At 36.1% G+C, this 16,875-nt stretch overlaps 6 pseudogenes; all 6 read left to right on the forward strand.

Annotated features, from left to right (window-relative positions):
- The first annotated feature begins 666 nt into the window (after positions 1 to 666).
- On the forward strand, positions 667 to 781 carry LOC143885632 (5S ribosomal RNA; annotated as a pseudogene).
- A 2,901-nt stretch (positions 782 to 3,682) lies between these two features.
- Positions 3,683 to 3,797, forward strand: LOC143885641 (5S ribosomal RNA; annotated as a pseudogene).
- Positions 3,798 to 6,698: 2,901 nt separating this feature from the next.
- LOC143885653 (5S ribosomal RNA) lies at positions 6,699 to 6,813 on the forward strand (annotated as a pseudogene).
- A 2,932-nt stretch (positions 6,814 to 9,745) lies between these two features.
- Positions 9,746 to 9,860, forward strand: LOC143885664 (5S ribosomal RNA; annotated as a pseudogene).
- Positions 9,861 to 12,761: 2,901 nt separating this feature from the next.
- On the forward strand, positions 12,762 to 12,876 carry LOC143885676 (5S ribosomal RNA; annotated as a pseudogene).
- A 2,901-nt stretch (positions 12,877 to 15,777) lies between these two features.
- Positions 15,778 to 15,892, forward strand: LOC143885688 (5S ribosomal RNA; annotated as a pseudogene).
- The last annotated feature ends 983 nt before the right edge of the window (positions 15,893 to 16,875 follow it).

Below are 16,875 nucleotides of genomic sequence, written 5' to 3' on the forward strand. Positions count from 1 at the left end.
TCCGGTGATTTTGGTTTTGGTCGGGATATAAATGGAAACAACTCATGTCGGTTTCGGTGGAAATTTAAAACCACGCCTTTTCTTGTATTGACTGTAGTTCAGTTGCTTCTCCTTTGTTTTGAATAAAATTATTTATCATTCAATAATACATTTTTTTTTTAATGAATTTCTTTAATTACATATGAAGTTTCTGAAATAAACCCAAATTTGATCAATAATTCATTAATTTCTCATATATTGTTTGTAAATCTCTTTAGAAATTCAAATTTCTTTGAAAAATACATTGTAGGGAAAATTGAACTCAACCTTGTTTAGAAAACACATTAATTGTTTCGAAAACACATTAAGATAGGTACCCTTCTGCGCTTTGTTATATTTTATTTATTATTTTGATTTGCATACAATTTTACATATGGGCTTCTGGATTACCAGTTCTGTGCATTGGATATTTACTCTTATTGTTGCTTTCTTTTATGTATTTTTATGTACATTTGATAATTCTATTACATTAAACTCAAAAACTAATTTAAGTTTGAAAACGTTAATACTAGATGTCTTCCTCTGGATGGTCAATATGACATGTAAATTGTAAATAATTGAGTCAAAAGTCCTCTATGGTTTGGAAGCTGATATATTAACTCTTATATACAATGCCAGTTTAATTTAGGGTGCAATCATACCAGCACAAATGCTCTCGTTCTCATTAGAACTCTGAAGTTAAGCATACTTGGGGGTGGTACTATGATGGGTGATCTCCAGGGAAGTCCTCGTGTTGCACTCATGTTTCTTTTTAAGGGATTGAGCCTCTAGTTCAATGGTCAAGGCTTCGTTCTTCAACCTGGAGGCAGGGGGTTCAATCCCAGCTTACCTACCAAAAAATTTCCACAAGTGCACAGCAAAATAAGAGTTTGCCTTTTGTTATCAAAACAGCAAACTCTTCCAGTGCACAGCATTGGATATTTTTCTTCTTTTATTGTAGGCAAGCTGTAATCTGTTTCAATAATAAAAGACAAGATGTGTTAGTGCAATTATCAAAACATGGTGGTGTCAATATGCTCTCTCAATTCTCTCCCTCTCTAGACACTGGGTAAGGTAATATTCCATGATTTTTTTTTCATGGTTGCCAAACCTGCCCTTTGTGTTAGAAGGGGACAGAGGATAGGTGAGAGAGATTTGAGGTGGTGCGATTGGAGGGACTTAATGAGTGAGGTGGAGCATGAGAAGGGGCAGGAACATTGGGAAAATGTAATATCTATTTTAAAGAAAGAATGTTTTGTCGATATTTCCCTGTCTAATCTTATGCTCCTAAGTCACAACCCTCTAAAATTTGACTCTAGCTAGCCCTCTATCCTCACTTCTCACACTTGTATTCCGTGAATTTCTTGTTCATGGTTACCAAACATGTGCTTTTCTTTAGGGTTTTTTTTTTTGGATTGGTTCGTATATTATTCATTAGAAAAGAAGAATGCCTGTAAGAATGGAAAAAAACAAAGAGAGAAGCAACAGGCTATAATGACTAGCATAAAGCAACAATTTAAGGCAGAAAATCAAGTATCTCCAAACTGACTTTATTAATGCCTAACCGAGCAAGGTGATCTGCCTCCTCATTTGCAAATCTCCTAACGTGGATGAAATGCACTAGGAATCCCGTAAGCCGATCCTGAGTCTCATCTTCTCATGTGATCCATCCACACATGGTGACATTGAGAGAGTCTCGATCAATCATGGTCTGACTCAAGTCAGACTTGTCAATTATCCTGATCTCTTGCAAAACTGCCCTAACTTTCACCTCAATGGAGTCCTTAAAGCCTATGAAACCGGAAAAGACCATATTATTCCTCCGACCCCATCTCTAAGCAAACCTCAAATGCTTGCTAGACCGGGATTTCCAATGCTGAAACCATCAAAGTTAAGCTTGAGCCAGCCTGAGATGAATGGTCCCATCCAGGGGCACAGAGACCTGCCTTATCATACGCGGACCATATCTCTGTCCTACAAAATGGCATTGTGTGTCTTTTTAGGGTCCCATCGTCTTCGCCTGTGTGTGTGTGTGCAGGTTTTTTTCTCTCCAGCTTATGGGTCATGAACCAACAAAATGGGCATCCATCATATCCTACAATCCACATCTTGTCTAAACAAACTTCAACTTGAAAAATGATAGAATGCAAGGAAGTGGAAACTCTACTCTGTATTTGCGTGGGCCCTTCTCTATAAAAAATAATTTCCAAAGGCAGATCAGGGATCAGGTTTGTTGAGACATGACATGTGCCTTCTTGGCCTGTCTCGAGTTGAACTTTTTCTAAGCAGGCATAAACCTTCTTTATTTATAACAATGTCCTCTTAAAGATGGAAATTATAAGTCAGTCCCTCTAAGTAATCTCAATAATCCCTCGCCACATTCCATTTCAAGATCCTTTTGAACCACATTCCCAATCCAGACTTCCTTATAAGGTTTCTTTGAATAACTTCGAAAGTTATTTGCATATATAATGGGATTTGCTAGGATCCATAACAAAAGACATTTCGCAGAACATCTGTTGCATGAAGAAGTAGCCACATAGGCTCACTTTGAAATTTTGGGAAATCTTGAAGTCAAAATTTTTTGTACACATTATTAATGGGGAAATGTTATCAGTACAACCGTATTTTGATATTTGCACAAACCCAGCTGTCTTTTCTTCTTTAATGGGCTGTTGAGAGCATTTTGGGAAAAGTAATAACCATTTAACAGCTCTTTAAGGGCGCTGATATCCACACTTTTATTCAAAAATAAAAGTAAAAATCATCATATAAGCAAGACAACCATCCTAATGGTTTAAAAACATCAAACACCTAATGACATGCACTGTTGCGCACGCCAAATAATTTAGTATCTGCCAAATTTCACATGTAATTCATATAAATATTTACAAATAATGCATGCACCACATTTTGCATTCACTTCGTATAATTATAATTATATAATACATACTAATATAGTATATGACTGTTACACTCACGATTTTGGCTTATGCATTCCGGTGATTTTGGTTTTGGTCGGGATATAAATGGAAACAACTCATGTCGGTTTCGGTGGAAATTTAAAACCACGCCTTTTCTTGTATTGACTGTAGTTCAGTTGCTTCTCCTTTGTTTTGAATAAAATTATTTATCATTCAATAATACATTTTTTTTTTAATGAATTTCTTTAATTACATATGAAGTTTCTGAAATAAACCCAAATTTGATCAATAATTCATTAATTTCTCATATATTGTTTGTAAATCTCTTTAGAAATTCAAATTTCTTTGAAAAATACATTGTAGGGAAAATTGAACTCAACCTTGTTTAGAAAACACATTAATTGTTTCGAAAACACATTAAGATAGGTACCCTTCTGCGCTTTGTTATATTTTATTTATTATTTTGATTTGCATACAATTTTACATATGGGCTTCTGGATTACCAGTTCTGTGCATTGGATATTTACTCTTATTGTTGCTTTCTTTTATGTATTTTTATGTACATTTGATAATTCTATTACATTAAACTCAAAAACTAATTTAAGTTTGAAAACGTTAATACTAGATGTCTTCCTCTGGATGGTCAATATGACATGTAAATTGTAAATAATTGAGTCAAAAGTCCTCTATGGTTTGGAAGCTGATATATTAACTCTTATATACAATGCCAGTTTAATTTAGGGTGCAATCATACCAGCACAAATGCTCTCGTTCTCATTAGAACTCTGAAGTTAAGCATACTTGGGGGTGGTACTATGATGGGTGATCTCCAGGGAAGTCCTCGTGTTGCACTCATGTTTCTTTTTAAGGGATTGAGCCTCTAGTTCAATGGTCAAGGCTTCGTTCTTCAACCTGGAGGCAGGGGGTTCAATCCCAGCTTACCTACCAAAAAATTTCCACAAGTGCACAGCAAAATAAGAGTTTGCCTTTTGTTATCAAAACAGCAAACTCTTCCAGTGCACAGCATTGGATATTTTTCTTCTTTTATTGTAGGCAAGCTGTAATCTGTTTCAATAATAAAAGACAAGATGTGTTAGTGCAATTATCAAAACATGGTGGTGTCAATATGCTCTCTCAATTCTCTCCCTCTCTAGACACTGGGTAAGGTAATATTCCATGATTTTTTTTTCATGGTTGCCAAACCTGCCCTTTGTGTTAGAAGGGGACAGAGGATAGGTGAGAGAGATTTGAGGTGGTGCGATTGGAGGGACTTAATGAGTGAGGTGGAGCATGAGAAGGGGCAGGAACATTGGGAAAATGTAATATCTATTTTAAAGAAAGAATGTTTTGTCGATATTTCCCTGTCTAATCTTATGCTCCTAAGTCACAACCCTCTAAAATTTGACTCTAGCTAGCCCTCTATCCTCACTTCTCACACTTGTATTCCGTGAATTTCTTGTTCATGGTTACCAAACATGTGCTTTTCTTTAGGGTTTTTTTTTTTGGATTGGTTCGTATATTATTCATTAGAAAAGAAGAATGCCTGTAAGAATGGAAAAAAACAAAGAGAGAAGCAACAGGCTATAATGACTAGCATAAAGCAACAATTTAAGGCAGAAAATCAAGTATCTCCAAACTGACTTTATTAATGCCTAACCGAGCAAGGTGATCTGCCTCCTCATTTGCAAATCTCCTAACGTGGATGAAATGCACTAGGAATCCCGTAAGCCGATCCTGAGTCTCATCTTCTCATGTGATCCATCCACACATGGTGACATTGAGAGAGTCTCGATCAATCATGGTCTGACTCAAGTCAGACTTGTCAATTATCCTGATCTCTTGCAAAACTGCCCTAACTTTCACCTCAATGGAGTCCTTAAAGCCTATGAAACCGGAAAAGACCATATTATTCCTCCGACCCCATCTCTAAGCAAACCTCAAATGCTTGCTAGACCGGGATTTCCAATGCTGAAACCATCAAAGTTAAGCTTGAGCCAGCCTGAGATGAATGGTCCCATCCAGGGGCACAGAGACCTGCCTTATCATACGCGGACCATATCTCTGTCCTACAAAATGGCATTGTGTGTCTTTTTAGGGTCCCATCGTCTTCGCCTGTGTGTGTGTGTGCAGGTTTTTTTCTCTCCAGCTTATGGGTCATGAACCAACAAAATGGGCATCCATCATATCCTACAATCCACATCTTGTCTAAACAAACTTCAACTTGAAAAATGATAGAATGCAAGGAAGTGGAAACTCTACTCTGTATTTGCGTGGGCCCTTCTCTATAAAAAATAATTTCCAAAGGCAGATCAGGGATCAGGTTTGTTGAGACATGACATGTGCCTTCTTGGCCTGTCTCGAGTTGAACTTTTTCTAAGCAGGCATAAACCTTCTTTATTTATAACAATGTCCTCTTAAAGATGGAAATTATAAGTCAGTCCCTCTAAGTAATCTCAATAATCCCTCGCCACATTCCATTTCAAGATCCTTTTGAACCACATTCCCAATCCAGACTTCCTTATAAGGTTTCTTTGAATAACTTCGAAAGTTATTTGCATATATAATGGGATTTGCTAGGATCCATAACAAAAGACATTTCGCAGAACATCTGTTGCATGAAGAAGTAGCCACATAGGCTCACTTTGAAATTTTGGGAAATCTTGAAGTCAAAATTTTTTGTACACATTATTAATGGGGAAATGTTATCAGTACAACCGTATTTTGATATTTGCACAAACCCAGCTGTCTTTTCTTCTTTAATGGGCTGTTGAGAGCATTTTGGGAAAAGTAATAACCATTTAACAGCTCTTTAAGGGCGCTGATATCCACACTTTTATTCAAAAATAAAAGTAAAAATCATCATATAAGCAAGACAACCATCCTAATGGTTTAAAAACATCAAACACCTAATGACATGCACTGTTGCGCACGCCAAATAATTTAGTATCTGCCAAATTTCACATGTAATTCATATAAATATTTACAAATAATGCATGCACCACATTTTGCATTCACTTCGTATAATTATAATTATATAATACATACTAATATAGTATATGACTGTTACACTCACGATTTTGGCTTATGCATTCCGGTGATTTTGGTTTTGGTCGGGATATAAATGGAAACAACTCATGTCGGTTTCGGTGGAAATTTAAAACCACGCCTTTTCTTGTATTGACTGTAGTTCAGTTGCTTCTCCTTTGTTTTGAATAAAATTATTTATCATTCAATAATACATTTTTTTTTTAATGAATTTCTTTAATTACATATGAAGTTTCTGAAATAAACCCAAATTTGATCAATAATTCATTAATTTCTCATATATTGTTTGTAAATCTCTTTAGAAATTCAAATTTCTTTGAAAAATACATTGTAGGGAAAATTGAACTCAACCTTGTTTAGAAAACACATTAATTGTTTCGAAAACACATTAAGATAGGTACCCTTCTGCGCTTTGTTATATTTTATTTATTATTTTGATTTGCATACAATTTTACATATGGGCTTCTGGATTACCAGTTCTGTGCATTGGATATTTACTCTTATTGTTGCTTTCTTTTATGTATTTTTATGTACATTTGATAATTCTATTACATTAAACTCAAAAACTAATTTAAGTTTGAAAACGTTAATACTAGATGTCTTCCTCTGGATGGTCAATATGACATGTAAATTGTAAATAATTGAGTCAAAAGTCCTCTATGGTTTGGAAGCTGATATATTAACTCTTATATACAATGCCAGTTTAATTTAGGGTGCAATCATACCAGCACAAATGCTCTCGTTCTCATTAGAACTCTGAAGTTAAGCATACTTGGGGGTGGTACTATGATGGGTGATCTCCAGGGAAGTCCTCGTGTTGCACTCATGTTTCTTTTTAAGGGATTGAGCCTCTAGTTCAATGGTCAAGGCTTCGTTCTTCAACCTGGAGGCAGGGGGTTCAATCCCAGCTTACCTACCAAAAAATTTCCACAAGTGCACAGCAAAATAAGAGTTTGCCTTTTGTTATCAAAACAGCAAACTCTTCCAGTGCACAGCATTGGATATTTTTCTTCTTTTATTGTAGGCAAGCTGTAATCTGTTTCAATAATAAAAGACAAGGCTGTAATCTGTTTCAATAATAAAAGACAAGATGTGTTAGTGCAATTATCAAAACATGGTGGTGTCAATATGCTCTCTCAATTCTCTCCCTCTCTAGACACTGGGTAAGGTAATATTCCATGATTTTTTTTTCATGGTTGCCAAACCTGCCCTTTGTGTTAGAAGGGGACAGAGGATAGGTGAGAGAGATTTGAGGTGGTGCGATTGGAGGGACTTAATGAGTGAGGTGGAGCATGAGAAGGGGCAGGAACATTGGGAAAATGTAATATCTATTTTAAAGAAAGAATGTTTTGTCGATATTTCCCTGTCTAATCTTATGCTCCTAAGTCACAACCCTCTAAAATTTGACTCTAGCTAGCCCTCTATCCTCACTTCTCACACTTGTATTCCGTGAATTTCTTGTTCATGGTTACCAAACATGTGCTTTTCTTTAGGGTTTTTTTTTTTGGATTGGTTCGTATATTATTCATTAGAAAAGAAGAATGCCTGTAAGAATGGAAAAAAACAAAGAGAGAAGCAACAGGCTATAATGACTAGCATAAAGCAACAATTTAAGGCAGAAAATCAAGTATCTCCAAACTGACTTTATTAATGCCTAACCGAGCAAGGTGATCTGCCTCCTCATTTGCAAATCTCCTAACGTGGATGAAATGCACTAGGAATCCCGTAAGCCGATCCTGAGTCTCATCTTCTCATGTGATCCATCCACACATGGTGACATTGAGAGAGTCTCGATCAATCATGGTCTGACTCAAGTCAGACTTGTCAATTATCCTGATCTCTTGCAAAACTGCCCTAACTTTCACCTCAATGGAGTCCTTAAAGCCTATGAAACCGGAAAAGACCATATTATTCCTCCGACCCCATCTCTAAGCAAACCTCAAATGCTTGCTAGACCGGGATTTCCAATGCTGAAACCATCAAAGTTAAGCTTGAGCCAGCCTGAGATGAATGGTCCCATCCAGGGGCACAGAGACCTGCCTTATCATACGCGGACCATATCTCTGTCCTACAAAATGGCATTGTGTGTCTTTTTAGGGTCCCATCGTCTTCGCCTGTGTGTGTGTGTGCAGGTTTTTTTCTCTCCAGCTTATGGGTCATGAACCAACAAAATGGGCATCCATCATATCCTACAATCCACATCTTGTCTAAACAAACTTCAACTTGAAAAATGATAGAATGCAAGGAAGTGGAAACTCTACTCTGTATTTGCGTGGGCCCTTCTCTATAAAAAATAATTTCCAAAGGCAGATCAGGGATCAGGTTTGTTGAGACATGACATGTGCCTTCTTGGCCTGTCTCGAGTTGAACTTTTTCTAAGCAGGCATAAACCTTCTTTATTTATAACAATGTCCTCTTAAAGATGGAAATTATAAGTCAGTCCCTCTAAGTAATCTCAATAATCCCTCGCCACATTCCATTTCAAGATCCTTTTGAACCACATTCCCAATCCAGACTTCCTTATAAGGTTTCTTTGAATAACTTCGAAAGTTATTTGCATATATAATGGGATTTGCTAGGATCCATAACAAAAGACATTTCGCAGAACATCTGTTGCATGAAGAAGTAGCCACATAGGCTCACTTTGAAATTTTGGGAAATCTTGAAGTCAAAATTTTTTGTACACATTATTAATGGGGAAATGTTATCAGTACAACCGTATTTTGATATTTGCACAAACCCAGCTGTCTTTTCTTCTTTAATGGGCTGTTGAGAGCATTTTGGGAAAAGTAATAACCATTTAACAGCTCTTTAAGGGCGCTGATATCCACACTTTTATTCAAAAATAAAAGTAAAAATCATCATATAAGCAAGACAACCATCCTAATGGTTTAAAAACATCAAACACCTAATGACATGCACTGTTGCGCACGCCAAATAATTTAGTATCTGCCAAATTTCACATGTAATTCATATAAATATTTACAAATAATGCATGCACCACATTTTGCATTCACTTCGTATAATTATAATTATATAATACATACTAATATAGTATATGACTGTTACACTCACGATTTTGGCTTATGCATTCCGGTGATTTTGGTTTTGGTCGGGATATAAATGGAAACAACTCATGTCGGTTTCGGTGGAAATTTAAAACCACGCCTTTTCTTGTATTGACTGTAGTTCAGTTGCTTCTCCTTTGTTTTGAATAAAATTATTTATCATTCAATAATACATTTTTTTTTTAATGAATTTCTTTAATTACATATGAAGTTTCTGAAATAAACCCAAATTTGATCAATAATTCATTAATTTCTCATATATTGTTTGTAAATCTCTTTAGAAATTCAAATTTCTTTGAAAAATACATTGTAGGGAAAATTGAACTCAACCTTGTTTAGAAAACACATTAATTGTTTCGAAAACACATTAAGATAGGTACCCTTCTGCGCTTTGTTATATTTTATTTATTATTTTGATTTGCATACAATTTTACATATGGGCTTCTGGATTACCAGTTCTGTGCATTGGATATTTACTCTTATTGTTGCTTTCTTTTATGTATTTTTATGTACATTTGATAATTCTATTACATTAAACTCAAAAACTAATTTAAGTTTGAAAACGTTAATACTAGATGTCTTCCTCTGGATGGTCAATATGACATGTAAATTGTAAATAATTGAGTCAAAAGTCCTCTATGGTTTGGAAGCTGATATATTAACTCTTATATACAATGCCAGTTTAATTTAGGGTGCAATCATACCAGCACAAATGCTCTCGTTCTCATTAGAACTCTGAAGTTAAGCATACTTGGGGGTGGTACTATGATGGGTGATCTCCAGGGAAGTCCTCGTGTTGCACTCATGTTTCTTTTTAAGGGATTGAGCCTCTAGTTCAATGGTCAAGGCTTCGTTCTTCAACCTGGAGGCAGGGGGTTCAATCCCAGCTTACCTACCAAAAAATTTCCACAAGTGCACAGCAAAATAAGAGTTTGCCTTTTGTTATCAAAACAGCAAACTCTTCCAGTGCACAGCATTGGATATTTTTCTTCTTTTATTGTAGGCAAGCTGTAATCTGTTTCAATAATAAAAGACAAGATGTGTTAGTGCAATTATCAAAACATGGTGGTGTCAATATGCTCTCTCAATTCTCTCCCTCTCTAGACACTGGGTAAGGTAATATTCCATGATTTTTTTTTCATGGTTGCCAAACCTGCCCTTTGTGTTAGAAGGGGACAGAGGATAGGTGAGAGAGATTTGAGGTGGTGCGATTGGAGGGACTTAATGAGTGAGGTGGAGCATGAGAAGGGGCAGGAACATTGGGAAAATGTAATATCTATTTTAAAGAAAGAATGTTTTGTCGATATTTCCCTGTCTAATCTTATGCTCCTAAGTCACAACCCTCTAAAATTTGACTCTAGCTAGCCCTCTATCCTCACTTCTCACACTTGTATTCCGTGAATTTCTTGTTCATGGTTACCAAACATGTGCTTTTCTTTAGGGTTTTTTTTTTTGGATTGGTTCGTATATTATTCATTAGAAAAGAAGAATGCCTGTAAGAATGGAAAAAAACAAAGAGAGAAGCAACAGGCTATAATGACTAGCATAAAGCAACAATTTAAGGCAGAAAATCAAGTATCTCCAAACTGACTTTATTAATGCCTAACCGAGCAAGGTGATCTGCCTCCTCATTTGCAAATCTCCTAACGTGGATGAAATGCACTAGGAATCCCGTAAGCCGATCCTGAGTCTCATCTTCTCATGTGATCCATCCACACATGGTGACATTGAGAGAGTCTCGATCAATCATGGTCTGACTCAAGTCAGACTTGTCAATTATCCTGATCTCTTGCAAAACTGCCCTAACTTTCACCTCAATGGAGTCCTTAAAGCCTATGAAACCGGAAAAGACCATATTATTCCTCCGACCCCATCTCTAAGCAAACCTCAAATGCTTGCTAGACCGGGATTTCCAATGCTGAAACCATCAAAGTTAAGCTTGAGCCAGCCTGAGATGAATGGTCCCATCCAGGGGCACAGAGACCTGCCTTATCATACGCGGACCATATCTCTGTCCTACAAAATGGCATTGTGTGTCTTTTTAGGGTCCCATCGTCTTCGCCTGTGTGTGTGTGTGCAGGTTTTTTTCTCTCCAGCTTATGGGTCATGAACCAACAAAATGGGCATCCATCATATCCTACAATCCACATCTTGTCTAAACAAACTTCAACTTGAAAAATGATAGAATGCAAGGAAGTGGAAACTCTACTCTGTATTTGCGTGGGCCCTTCTCTATAAAAAATAATTTCCAAAGGCAGATCAGGGATCAGGTTTGTTGAGACATGACATGTGCCTTCTTGGCCTGTCTCGAGTTGAACTTTTTCTAAGCAGGCATAAACCTTCTTTATTTATAACAATGTCCTCTTAAAGATGGAAATTATAAGTCAGTCCCTCTAAGTAATCTCAATAATCCCTCGCCACATTCCATTTCAAGATCCTTTTGAACCACATTCCCAATCCAGACTTCCTTATAAGGTTTCTTTGAATAACTTCGAAAGTTATTTGCATATATAATGGGATTTGCTAGGATCCATAACAAAAGACATTTCGCAGAACATCTGTTGCATGAAGAAGTAGCCACATAGGCTCACTTTGAAATTTTGGGAAATCTTGAAGTCAAAATTTTTTGTACACATTATTAATGGGGAAATGTTATCAGTACAACCGTATTTTGATATTTGCACAAACCCAGCTGTCTTTTCTTCTTTAATGGGCTGTTGAGAGCATTTTGGGAAAAGTAATAACCATTTAACAGCTCTTTAAGGGCGCTGATATCCACACTTTTATTCAAAAATAAAAGTAAAAATCATCATATAAGCAAGACAACCATCCTAATGGTTTAAAAACATCAAACACCTAATGACATGCACTGTTGCGCACGCCAAATAATTTAGTATCTGCCAAATTTCACATGTAATTCATATAAATATTTACAAATAATGCATGCACCACATTTTGCATTCACTTCGTATAATTATAATTATATAATACATACTAATATAGTATATGACTGTTACACTCACGATTTTGGCTTATGCATTCCGGTGATTTTGGTTTTGGTCGGGATATAAATGGAAACAACTCATGTCGGTTTCGGTGGAAATTTAAAACCACGCCTTTTCTTGTATTGACTGTAGTTCAGTTGCTTCTCCTTTGTTTTGAATAAAATTATTTATCATTCAATAATACATTTTTTTTTTAATGAATTTCTTTAATTACATATGAAGTTTCTGAAATAAACCCAAATTTGATCAATAATTCATTAATTTCTCATATATTGTTTGTAAATCTCTTTAGAAATTCAAATTTCTTTGAAAAATACATTGTAGGGAAAATTGAACTCAACCTTGTTTAGAAAACACATTAATTGTTTCGAAAACACATTAAGATAGGTACCCTTCTGCGCTTTGTTATATTTTATTTATTATTTTGATTTGCATACAATTTTACATATGGGCTTCTGGATTACCAGTTCTGTGCATTGGATATTTACTCTTATTGTTGCTTTCTTTTATGTATTTTTATGTACATTTGATAATTCTATTACATTAAACTCAAAAACTAATTTAAGTTTGAAAACGTTAATACTAGATGTCTTCCTCTGGATGGTCAATATGACATGTAAATTGTAAATAATTGAGTCAAAAGTCCTCTATGGTTTGGAAGCTGATATATTAACTCTTATATACAATGCCAGTTTAATTTAGGGTGCAATCATACCAGCACAAATGCTCTCGTTCTCATTAGAACTCTGAAGTTAAGCATACTTGGGGGTGGTACTATGATGGGTGATCTCCAGGGAAGTCCTCGTGTTGCACTCATGTTTCTTTTTAAGGGATTGAGCCTCTAGTTCAATGGTCAAGGCTTCGTTCTTCAACCTGGAGGCAGGGGGTTCAATCCCAGCTTACCTACCAAAAAATTTCCACAAGTGCACAGCAAAATAAGAGTTTGCCTTTTGTTATCAAAACAGCAAACTCTTCCAGTGCACAGCATTGGATATTTTTCTTCTTTTATTGTAGGCAAGCTGTAATCTGTTTCAATAATAAAAGACAAGATGTGTTAGTGCAATTATCAAAACATGGTGGTGTCAATATGCTCTCTCAATTCTCTCCCTCTCTAGACACTGGGTAAGGTAATATTCCATGATTTTTTTTTCATGGTTGCCAAACCTGCCCTTTGTGTTAGAAGGGGACAGAGGATAGGTGAGAGAGATTTGAGGTGGTGCGATTGGAGGGACTTAATGAGTGAGGTGGAGCATGAGAAGGGGCAGGAACATTGGGAAAATGTAATATCTATTTTAAAGAAAGAATGTTTTGTCGATATTTCCCTGTCTAATCTTATGCTCCTAAGTCACAACCCTCTAAAATTTGACTCTAGCTAGCCCTCTATCCTCACTTCTCACACTTGTATTCCGTGAATTTCTTGTTCATGGTTACCAAACATGTGCTTTTCTTTAGGGTTTTTTTTTTTGGATTGGTTCGTATATTATTCATTAGAAAAGAAGAATGCCTGTAAGAATGGAAAAAAACAAAGAGAGAAGCAACAGGCTATAATGACTAGCATAAAGCAACAATTTAAGGCAGAAAATCAAGTATCTCCAAACTGACTTTATTAATGCCTAACCGAGCAAGGTGATCTGCCTCCTCATTTGCAAATCTCCTAACGTGGATGAAATGCACTAGGAATCCCGTAAGCCGATCCTGAGTCTCATCTTCTCATGTGATCCATCCACACATGGTGACATTGAGAGAGTCTCGATCAATCATGGTCTGACTCAAGTCAGACTTGTCAATTATCCTGATCTCTTGCAAAACTGCCCTAACTTTCACCTCAATGGAGTCCTTAAAGCCTATGAAACCGGAAAAGACCATATTATTCCTCCGACCCCATCTCTAAGCAAACCTCAAATGCTTGCTAGACCGGGATTTCCAATGCTGAAACCATCAAAGTTAAGCTTGAGCCAGCCTGAGATGAATGGTCCCATCCAGGGGCACAGAGACCTGCCTTATCATACGCGGACCATATCTCTGTCCTACAAAATGGCATTGTGTGTCTTTTTAGGGTCCCATCGTCTTCGCCTGTGTGTGTGTGTGCAGGTTTTTTTCTCTCCAGCTTATGGGTCATGAACCAACAAAATGGGCATCCATCATATCCTACAATCCACATCTTGTCTAAACAAACTTCAACTTGAAAAATGATAGAATGCAAGGAAGTGGAAACTCTACTCTGTATTTGCGTGGGCCCTTCTCTATAAAAAATAATTTCCAAAGGCAGATCAGGGATCAGGTTTGTTGAGACATGACATGTGCCTTCTTGGCCTGTCTCGAGTTGAACTTTTTCTAAGCAGGCATAAACCTTCTTTATTTATAACAATGTCCTCTTAAAGATGGAAATTATAAGTCAGTCCCTCTAAGTAATCTCAATAATCCCTCGCCACATTCCATTTCAAGATCCTTTTGAACCACATTCCCAATCCAGACTTCCTTATAAGGTTTCTTTGAATAACTTCGAAAGTTATTTGCATATATAATGGGATTTGCTAGGATCCATAACAAAAGACATTTCGCAGAACATCTGTTGCATGAAGAAGTAGCCACATAGGCTCACTTTGAAATTTTGGGAAATCTTGAAGTCAAAATTTTTTGTACACATTATTAATGGGGAAATGTTATCAGTACAACCGTATTTTGATATTTGCACAAACCCAGCTGTCTTTTCTTCTTTAATGGGCTGTTGAGAGCATTTTGGGAAAAGTAATAACCATTTAACAGCTCTTTAAGGGCGCTGATATCCACACTTTTATTCAAAAATAAAAGTAAAAATCATCATATAAGCAAGACAACCATCCTAATGGTTTAAAAACATCAAACACCTAATGACATGCACTGTTGCGCACGCCAAATAATTTAGTATCTGCCAAATTTCACATGTAATTCATATAAATATTTACAAATAATGCATGCACCACATTTTGCATTCACTTCGTATAATTATAATTATATAATACATACTAATATAGTATATGACTGTTACACTCACGATTTTGGCTTATGCATTCCGGTGATTTTGGTTTTGGTCGGGATATAAATGGAAACAACTCATGTCGGTTTCGGTGGAAATTTAAAACCACGCCTTTTCTTGTATTGACTGTAGTTCAGTTGCTTCTCCTTTGTTTTGAATAAAATTATTTATCATTCAATAATACATTTTTTTTTTAATGAATTTCTTTAATTACATATGAAGTTTCTGAAATAAACCCAAATTTGATCAATAATTCATTAATTTCTCATATATTGTTTGTAAATCTCTTTAGAAATTCAAATTTCTTTGAAAAATACATTGTAGGGAAAATTGAACTCAACCTTGTTTAGAAAACACATTAATTGTTTCGAAAACACATTAAGATAGGTACCCTTCTGCGCTTTGTTATATTTTATTTATTATTTTGATTTGCATACAATTTTACATATGGGCTTCTGGATTACCAGTTCTGTGCATTGGATATTTACTCTTATTGTTGCTTTCTTTTATGTATTTTTATGTACATTTGATAATTCTATTACATTAAACTCAAAAACTAATTTAAGTTTGAAAACGTTAATACTAGATGTCTTCCTCTGGATGGTCAATATGACATGTAAATTGTAAATAATTGAGTCAAAAGTCCTCTATGGTTTGGAAGCTGATATATTAACTCTTATATACAATGCCAGTTTAATTTAGGGTGCAATCATACCAGCACAAATGCTCTCGTTCTCATTAGAACTCTGAAGTTAAGCATACTTGGGGGTGGTACTATGATGGGTGATCTCCAGGGAAGTCCTCGTGTTGCACTCATGTTTCTTTTTAAGGGATTGAGCCTCTAGTTCAATGGTCAAGGCTTCGTTCTTCAACCTGGAGGCAGGGGGTTCAATCCCAGCTTACCTACCAAAAAATTTCCACAAGTGCACAGCAAAATAAGAGTTTGCCTTTTGTTATCAAAACAGCAAACTCTTCCAGTGCACAGCATTGGATATTTTTCTTCTTTTATTGTAGGCAAGCTGTAATCTGTTTCAATAATAAAAGACAAGATGTGTTAGTGCAATTATCAAAACATGGTGGTGTCAATATGCTCTCTCAATTCTCTCCCTCTCTAGACACTGGGTAAGGTAATATTCCATGATTTTTTTTTCATGGTTGCCAAACCTGCCCTTTGTGTTAGAAGGGGACAGAGGATAGGTGAGAGAGATTTGAGGTGGTGCGATTGGAGGGACTTAATGAGTGAGGTGGAGCATGAGAAGGGGCAGGAACATTGGGAAAATGTAATATCTATTTTAAAGAAAGAATGTTTTGTCGATATTTCCCTGTCTAATCTTATGCTCCTAAGTCACAACCCTCTAAAATTTGACTCTAGCTAGCCCTCTATCCTCACTTCTCACACTTGTATTCCGTGAATTTCTTGTTCATGGTTACCAAACATGTGCTTTTCTTTAGGGTTTTTTTTTGTGGATTGGTTCGTATATTATTCATTAGAAAAGAAGAATGCCTGTAAGAATGGAAAAAAACAAAGAGAGAAGCAACAGGCTATAATGACTAGCATAAAGCAACAATTTAAGGCAGAAAATCAAGTATCTCCAAACTGACTTTATTAATGCCTAACCGAGCAAGGTGATCTGCCTCCTCATTTGCAAATCTCCTAACGTGGATGAAATGCACTAGGAATCCCGTAAGCCGATCCTGAGTCTCATCTTCTCATGTGATCCATCCACACATGGTGACATTGAGAGAGTCTCGATCAATCATGGTCTGACTCAAGTCAGACTTGTCAATTATCCTGATCT

Source organism: Tasmannia lanceolata, unplaced genomic scaffold (assembly GCF_043159265.1).
Source record: "Tasmannia lanceolata isolate RefF3 unplaced genomic scaffold, GAP_Taslan_0.1 ptg000008l, whole genome shotgun sequence".
NCBI classification, from domain to species: Eukaryota; Viridiplantae; Streptophyta; class Magnoliopsida; order Canellales; family Winteraceae; genus Tasmannia; species Tasmannia lanceolata.